At 32.1% G+C, this 9,678-nt stretch overlaps 1 pseudogene; it reads left to right on the top strand.

The window, feature by feature from the left end:
* Positions 1-448: 448 nt before the first annotated feature.
* On the top strand, positions 449-4,898 carry LOC114719343 (putative uncharacterized protein DDB_G0270496; annotated as a pseudogene).
* The last annotated feature ends 4,780 nt before the right edge of the window (positions 4,899-9,678 follow it).

Genomic DNA, 9,678 nt, shown 5'->3' with positions numbered 1-9,678 from the left:
TTCACTCACTCACGCAGTCGCACACGACGCCTCTCGCTCTCAACCGCCAGCCGGAAAATTGCTTCTTTGTTGCGGGGCAGTCACCTGTAGCCTCACTTCTTAAGCTAACTCCATAGGTTTCTTTCAGTCTTTCAAACAGGTTTGTATCCATACCAGTAGGTGTAATATTCATATGTGAGCTCTTTTATGGAGTTAACCGTTGCTACTTATGAATAAACCCAAAAGCAAGTATAGGGAAACTATTATTGATTATGTTTATGGAAAAAATTGTTCTTATAATTTTGCTATGACCGGAACGACTGCATTGAAGTAAAATACCATTGCAAATTTGTTGTTAGGATAGGAACCCAGCATGAAAGGCTTTAATAGTTTTAGTTATCGCTGTGTCCCTTTTGTGGACTTGTGAAAAAGCTATAACAATGATGTTGATTGGGATGACTACAGTGATATGGAGAATGAACAGGCAACTATTGGCTGGGAGTTTCATCATCTTCCATGCAATATTATGATTTCTTTTTAGGTGATTGAGGATTATATTTTGATATAGGTGGAGTCTAATGCGGAGGATTATGACAATGATGAGGTGGAGGATGACGAGGAGGGAACCTATGATGAAGAAGATGATAGAGTAGGGGAAGAAAAATGGAATAATGATGAGATGGAATAGCTTAAGAAAGAGTATAGGGAACTCTATAAACAGAAGCAGTAAGATTTCCATTTTTATGGATGTGACATGACTTATATTGCTAGATTTGAAGTTTCTCATTGAAGTTAATATGCTGGAGACTTTTCTTGGCAGTTGTTATCTTTATGTGCTATATTGTTTAAGAGTCTTGATGGTCTTCTGTGTATTTGTTTGAACTTTAAAGTTTAATCTTATATTACACCTCTTGTTACATGGTAATTATTAAAGTTAGAGTTATTTAAGAGGATGTTAGTTAGTTAGAGAAGGTTATTGGTATAAATAGAGGATAATAGTGAATGTATGAGGTGTCTTGGAATTCAAATATAGTTTTTCTATTACTCTCCTTGTTCTACCTGTATCAATGGTCTTAGAGAGAAAAAAGTAGAGATAGAATGGTAGTGATTTCTTATTCCCCACCTTAGAATGAGTACATATGGAATACTTATATTGATTCTCTCATCCTTGCTCTGGTTTAACAGACTAATAGAGTGATAAGTCTTCTGTTACAACTAACTAGCTATTAGTATTGCCATGTAACACCCAAAGAACAAAAGGAAAAAAAACTACACACACAGAAATTAGCTGGACCTTGTGAAGAATTGCCATTTCAAAAAGAAAATGAAGGTTTTCTTGGATTTAACAATATATGCATGTCTATGACATGGCTATTAGCTACATTTGTAGAGTGTGTCATGGCACGTGGCACAGTGACACAAATGTCTCCTATGTTGGCAGCACTATTTTCTTCTCTCTTCCAAAGAATGTGCCTGTTTTTCTCTTTCCTTGCAAATTCTTTGGAACTGGCTTCCAATTATTACGCGTAAGTGATCCCTTTACTCCTTTTTCCTAAACTCCTATGCTCCAACTTTAAGTCATTTGTTTTGGTGTTTTTATGGTGTTGTTTGTAAATGTATCTTTTTGGCAAAAAGTGTTTTTGTCCCATATTTACGACCGTGAGACAGAGTGAACCACATTGATGATTTTAGATGTGAGAAATTCTTGTTAGGGTATAGCCTAATGATGCATTAGTATTCCTTCTAGGCAATAGTGATCTCTATATTAGACTTTGGTCATGATGTTGTTCCTATTTTTATCTTTAAGAGTGTATAAATTCTAATGCGTGTAAAATTCTTTTTCTACCTTCAGAGATTCTTTAAAGAATTTGAAGCATCATAAAGATGAAGATCTCCTTAAAGTTCAAGCTGTGAAAAACCAGAAGGTATAGCGTCAACTAACTTATACCTTGACATACATACATATATTTGGTTTTTAAATTGATATAAATTATTGTATTGAGTAATGATTAATTATTGTCCAACTACTTAATCTTTTTTTGGATCCATTTCGTTTTTTTTAAATTGTTATTTTGAACGACCCATTTCTTCCTTGTATAGTAACATGGAATTTTTTTTAAATTATTTCTTTTCCAAGTGGTTTCAATTATAGTTGTTACCATAATATGTATATAGTTCAATGGACGTTTTCCCTCCTTTGCTTAGTTTGTAATCATATTATTTTTGTTTTTCCTGAAGGCACTCTAGTACAAGATTCTTGAGCTTAAAGTCTTACTTCAAAAGCTATACTCAAGTTCAAATAGGTTACTCCAGGTATTTTCCTATTCCACTTGAAAGATTACTATGACTTTTTATCACAGAAGAATTTTATGCCAAAGAGACAAACTTTTTGCAGGAGGTAGTTAGGTCTTCATTGTATGGTTCTGAAGAGGGTGTTAGTGCAGCATATTCAGATCTTATGACCTCCTCCAAGGAGACGTTAGATTGTATCTTGGAACTGCAAGAGGTATAGATATAGAAGAAAATGTAGAACTGTTCCCTTACATCTCATGCCAATAGAAACTATACTTATCTATAATATTATGTCTTTACTTCTCTAATTTTCTTATGCACTAATAATTTTCTCCTTATATTAGGCCCCACTTGCCCAGAATCCATTTATTGCCCAACCCTCAGATGATAATTGATTTCTTTTTTATTGTCCTTTGTTTTCCCCTTGTAATTTAACTACAACGTTAACATATTCTTCTCTGTTGGTCGCCAAAGTGAAAGGGCAATATTTTGCACTAATGGAAATAAATGCCTTGTCTCTTGTCTGTGTATGTTGTTGAAAGGATTTTTATTTTAAGTCTTTTGGTATGTGCTATAACTGTTATTCTGTTGCATATATATGCTTGAATTGTGTTCTAAACTAACATGAGTTTGTATTGTCTTCTAAAAGTTTCAGAAAGGTCACCAAAACATTTAGACATTTCTAAGAATTTGGATGACAATTTTGATGAAGAGTGGTCACAGATTTCTCAGATGCATAAGAGGTATTTTTCATCATCATCTTCTTAGCACACTCTTATTTAGCTAGATGTTCATTTCCTCACAAGACATCATCATTCAAGCTTCTAAGTTTTTTCACTTGAACCCTACCTACGGCCGCAATACTTGAAACTTACCTTGTTATGTATTTGGTGTGCCTTTTTTTAAAAAAACAAATTTTTTTAAAAAAATTTTTTTAACTTTCTGTCGTGCTAAGCATCCCCCCCAAAAAAAACCCAGAGGAAGAAAAAAAACACTGCACACAAAACTAAACCCACTTGTAAGCACCCCTAAAGCATGGATCTTCACTACTATCTAGACCTTTTGGATTGATGAAGTGATCCACTTCCAATTAAATTTCAAAAGAAAATAATGTGACCTTTTGCTTTTTCTAGTTTCTACACTCATAGCCCAAGGGCTTTTGTGTTAGGGGATGTGGTAGAAATATTAATCAAGCCTATTATTGGTCTTCACTTGACAACTTAAGATTTTGAGTTCTCGCTGTGCCTTTCGACATTTTAAATTTCTTATACTTGTGTACATGCGCATAACATTGACTAGATAGACACTATGACCCAATTGATGTTATTCATGATTGCATTTTGTAGATTAGCACCTTCCAGAGATAGGTTGATCAACAAATGGCAGAGGATGATGCAAGTGACAATTGTTGTGCTGCCTTTAAAGGCAAATTATGGGCTTTTAATCAAGCCTGGCTTTGTAACTTCACTGAGGATTTTGTTGTGTGATAGGTAGGCTGTTTTACTCTTACCATGTCTATCACAGGATATAAGCCACCAAGTTGCCACTTATATGAGGGATCCTAGTAGAATGATCAAGTAAATGAGGCTGCGAATATCTGCTGTTGCCATATTTGGAAATGTAAGTCAGTGTTGTCTTTTTTGTTTTTGAAACATGATTCAGTTTACAGTTTTCTCATAGTCATAAAGGTAGACCCATTCACGCTTTTTTGGTTCTTTTCTAATTTTTGAGTGCCTTTCAGTCTATGTATACTGACGTCAAGAATATGTTTAATAACCACCAACTTTTTTTCTCATTTCTGCATGCACCGTCACTGGCATTGTCTTCAGATTCTTGAGGCCAAGGATAACTCCAAGGAAGAGGTTAGTCAAATTCATTGCTGATTGAGTTAAAACAAAACCTTTATGTTTTCTCCATGTTGAATCGTGCAGACAAAAGCAAGTCATTTTGGTATGTACAATGTAATATTTTTAAAGGAAGCCATTCAAATGTTTCAATCATGGATTTTAGGTCTTCATACTCTTAATGCTTTATATTTTGTTATCGATTATTATTTTAATATCCTTTTTACCTGTTCTATTTGCTTGTGCTTAGTAATGTAGATCAATATTTATTTCCAACATGATAGTCATGAATTCGAATTTGTTCAGGAAACTCGTATTGATGGAAATCCCAAACTTCTAGATTACTTTGAATTTTATCAGCAATTACTAAAGAGTTTTTTGAGACAGCCGATCCTATATAATCCGGTAAGCAATAATTGTCTTGTTTCTGGCTGAACAGGCATTATTTATATATTGCATTCATATTTTTACATCTGATGATGTTGTTAGAATATTAGACTGGTAAGGACATCTTTTTTTGTTTAACTTATAATGTATCTTGGCAATTATGAGTGAATGACACTTAATATTTAGCGTGAAAGGTTTCCTAGAAAGATTATAGAATTAGTGGTGATTTATTATTATTTTTCCATCTAAATAGCTTTGATCAAATTTTTTGAGCCTAGAATTAGCATGAGCTGCTTTCCTAGAAATCATGGTGTTAACTTTATGCCATGCAAGTCAAAGCCAATTTCTTATTTTTTGCTGTTGTGAATCATACAGAGAAAGCGCTTTATGCTTTGAAGAAGACACAACCAAAGAAAAGGAAAATTGTGGATCGGGCCTCAAAAAGTCGAAAGATAAGGTTAGTTGATGAAGATGGCATTTCCTTGTTTCATGCCATTACTTTTTGTCATATGTATATGCACACACATATATATATTGCTAAATTCTCCAAAACTAAAATGAGATCTTTGACTAATTTGCTGTTTATATTATGCAATGTGGCATTGAAAGTATAATGTTCATGAAAATATTGTAAACTTCATGGCTCCTGAGTCCATGAATCCTCCACCTATGGTTCCTAAACTTTTTGGAGATTTGTTCGGATTAAAGTCATGAAGATCATCTGCTGGGACAGCACAATCGTCTGCTTGGAAAACAGATAATGACATCAAGTGTTGTGCAGCAACTTGTCATAATATATTTGTACTCATTTGTCCAACATTATATTGTTTATTGAGGAATTTTCAAAAGGCAGCAATTTAGTGTAGTGGTGAGGACTAGTAGTTTATAGAAAGTTTTAGTTTCAAATCTTCTATGTTGTTAATGTATTTATCTTTCATGGACAGCATATATTTCCATAAGCAATGTGTCCATAAGAGGCAACATATCCATTACATTCATACTGAATAGCAATTCCGGATGATGCAGTGACTTGGGTAAATCTTATTTAAGATGCACACGTAAATAGCAAGTGATTACTTTCCCCCTTCTTTTTTACATGCTTGATACTTCTAAGTTTACATCAAATTTTATTTTAATTTTTGAAGTTTTTAAAGTGTATTTTTAGTTTTTAATTTTAAAATTGGATGTAAACTTAAATAACTAAACATATATGTTAGACTTTTGTTGGTTAAATCGATACGTAACCAGGACAAATTTAGTAATTTACCGAAAAGATTGGTGTTGTTACCTGTGTCACAAACTTGGAAAGATTGATCAACCATGTAAATAAAATCAATGTGAATAGGAACTTTTGTCAATTAACTGTTAGTCTTAGTGTTACTTGTGCCACATTTTCAAAACTTAATAATTATTTCAAAGTTGATTAATAAATCACGCCTGACATAAATGCATGCCCCAAACAATTTTAGTCATATTTAAAAAGAAATGATTTTTTTTTTTATGGTCGAGTCTGACTAAAAAATTTTCAACATGCAAACGAATAAAATTGAAAACTTCAAGTTAAATATTGAACTAACTGAAAATTTTAATGAAACAACAAAATTAAGAGCAAGAAATATAGAATAATTTTTTTAAAAAAAACTTGTACTTTCTCATTGTTGAAAAATGATATATACTATTGTGCCTCTATTAACAGAAAGAATTTATAAAAGTAAGAGATAAGAAAAATTAATTATAATCTTTCAACCCTGTTTCATTTTTATAAGAAAATCAAACTTATTAAACTTATTACCTTGTGGTTTTTGTTGTAAAAAAAATAATGACGTTTCAGGAAGTGAACAACTTATTGTAATAAAATACTACCTTTGATCTTTATGAGCTAGTTAACTAATTTGAGTAGATTAAAAAATTAGTTAAGTTAGTTATTTATAATAAATTTTTATTTTTTCTTTAAATATCTTTATTAATCAAGTGTATTAACTATAACTAGCATTACTACAAGGATTATCTTGAAAGAAAAATAAATAAATATGAGAGAGAAAATGAATTGCAGTCTTATATTTAGAACCAATTTAAAAGTTAAACTAGCACTTATATTAAAGACCGGAGATAGTATGAATTATTGTAATACTTTCTATTATACTTTTATTTAGTAAAATCTATTTTATGCAATCAGACTATATAAGTCTTTTTGGTACAACTCAGGGGATACTCTATATATGGTAAATAATGAATAATCCCAAGAAAATTACTCCGTAATGGAAAATGATTTCTCCACTTATTTATAAATAAGTTATACAATATACACACACGGAAAGTAACGAATAATAGAACAATTATTGAAAAGCAATATTAAGATTAATAATTTTGAGAGTATTTTTTAGATTTGTGAGGAAACGCCTTATGAATCGCCCTTCAAATATATATATATATATATATATATCTTTTATGTCACATAAAGTGAAGGGAAAATTACCACTAAGTCTCAAGCTAAAAAACCAAGTATAACTAGATTTTTTATTTTGAAAAAAAAAGTGTAAATGACCACAATGCCTATTAGCCATGTTGATCAACTTGGAATGATTAACCAGTGGCCGGTCAAACAAATATATTTTATTTTAGTGTAGTTTACTATTTAAATGTTATAACATTTTAACATTTACAAGTTCAGTTAATTCATAAGTAATCATTCTAATTTCTTATAATAAAATTGCTTAGTATGGAAATTGCTTGTCACGCCAGACATTATACTCACATCACATGGAGAGTCACATGCATAAGGGGCACCGTTATTGTGAAGCCAAAAAAAGAGTAACAATTTTTATGTTCTCAAGTTGTGAGGAGGCCCTCCGTGAATTACATATGAAAAAAAAAGAAGGAAAAATTAATTTATCACAATAACATGATGTGAATATGCAATAAAAAGATAAATGAGACTGCGTCAAATAATAATTTTATGGCCTGAGAAATTTAAATGATAATTAATATCATCAGTAGTGCTCTGCATAGTAAACAACTAACTTATGATCATCAAAGTGATTATTTGACAAGTATTGACTGCGGAAAAAAACCAAATGAGGATCGTGTGGCGTCCTCTCCAAGTAGTTATAAAAGACTCTAAAAGAATGACAAGGTAAAGGGGATACTGGGGAAGAGAGTTGTACTGCCAAGTGAGGCTGAATCCTCCTTCTGCAATCTTCATTAAGTGATTTGAGGATTATTGAAGCTTGAGGGATGATGCTACAACCTGTATTATTATTCCCAATAATAATATCACTCTCTTTTAATGTCAGTCTCACCAATAATGACCAGCGAGGGATGTTGTTAGGAATAAGTAGTGATGTTAATAATGTATTGCCCCTCTTACTATCATCCTCACTGGCCTCTTCTTGTTCATCTTCCATTAATAATAATGTCGTCTCTATTACTTGATCACCTTTACTACTCATTTCTCTTTCATTCTCACTAATCATTTTTCTATCATCCTCATCCTCTTCTTCATCATCTTCCACACCCCTTTCTTCTCCATCACCCCTCACCTTTACAGAAAGCCTGAAGTAATTGCAGCTAAAAGGACCAAGGTATGCATGACGAAAATGATAGGTATGATGTTGCTTGAAATCATGCCCAAACTCAATTGGACCCTCTAACCATTCAACTCTCCTCACAAATGGAAGTAAAATCGCCAAACTTTGTATTCCCATTCTCATGAATTCTGCAGTTTCTCCCAATGGCATTCTCACATGCTTAAATTCAACACCACACATCATCTTGCCACATGCCAACACCTTCATTGTCACTTTATTGAATGTTAAATTGGGAACATCCAAATAATTGTACATAATCACTACCCCTGATGAACTTCTCCCTTTCATACTGCCCCCAGCATTTACCTGCATCGGCCCACAATCTTTTATAAATAAACTGACATTCTTTTTTGGGACAGTCGAAAAATTGATTTGACCCAAATCCACACAACCATCAAGATGCAAAGCTTCAATCTTAGGGGCTTGAGACAAATCTGGGAGTGCCCTGAGATTTTTTGACTTCAGTGTATTTATTTTCTCTAGATTTGGAAATTGCTGAAAAAAAATAAAGTAGCAGTGTTAAATAAATTAGATAACGCCATGTACGTACAATTTAATCAAGAATTTCTCTCATGCCCATTACAACAACAGTTGGACTCCCCTCAAATTGTACAATTACTACTCAACCATCAATTGAAAGATAGTAATAGAGTAAATATTTGCATTGTGAATTATTTAAGTCAATGTTTCTTAGAATCACAACAACAACAAAATTCTGACATACGAGAAACTATATGTACCTGATCTCCATCCCAAAGCTATTGGATATTACTTTTTGGCAAATTAAGTTCAATAAAATTCTCAGCAAAAAAACAATTAAACATTTGCATTGTGAGTTATTTTAGTCAATATTTGATTCCGCGTTTTAGAATCACATACACCAACAAAAACATTATGACATACATTTGAAAGAACAATGCGTACATACCTGATTTTCATCCCACAGCTGTTGGATATTACTCTCTGGCAAAATAAGTTCAATGAGAGTCTTAGCACAAAATCGTAACGGCATAGAAGGCAATGGATATCCTTCCCAATAGAGAAACCTTAATTCTTTTGAAAGATAATCCAAATCTTCACAAATATTCAACATTGAAGGCTTTTCCCAATTTGACTTGTAAACTTTAAGAGACATTAAATAATGCATCCTTCGAAAATGACTAGCCCTCAATGTGATGCTTTCTATCTTGCTTGCATCCAATGATATGCATCGAATTGCCTCAATCCCCTGGTAATAATATCAAATCAAGGGAAACACAATTATCATTACCTAAAAAAATGACTATAAATACCATAGAACAATTAAATATATCAACTTTTAAAAGCTAGTTGAATTAATTTTAGTAGATTAATAAAATTAGTCAAGTTAGTTATTTGTAATAAATAGATATTGCCTTTCCTAAAATATTCTTATTAATCATGTCTATTAGCTAGAACTATCATTTAATAGAACCTTTAACATATTCAACTACTACAAAGACTTTAGAATATAACTATATGCATTTAAAAGACTTTAGACTTACAAATTAAATATATCAACTTTTAAAAGTATCCAAATTAACAACACTATATGCATTTTGTTTTCAAAA

The sequence above is a fragment of the Neltuma alba genome, unplaced genomic scaffold (genome assembly GCF_004799145.2).
Source record: "Neltuma alba isolate B1F8T4 unplaced genomic scaffold, ASM479914v2 tig00011913_pilon, whole genome shotgun sequence".
NCBI lineage: Eukaryota > Viridiplantae > Streptophyta > Magnoliopsida > Fabales > Fabaceae > Neltuma > Neltuma alba.
Note: the sequence above shows the minus strand (reverse complement) of the source record. Positions and strands in the feature narration are given on the sequence as shown.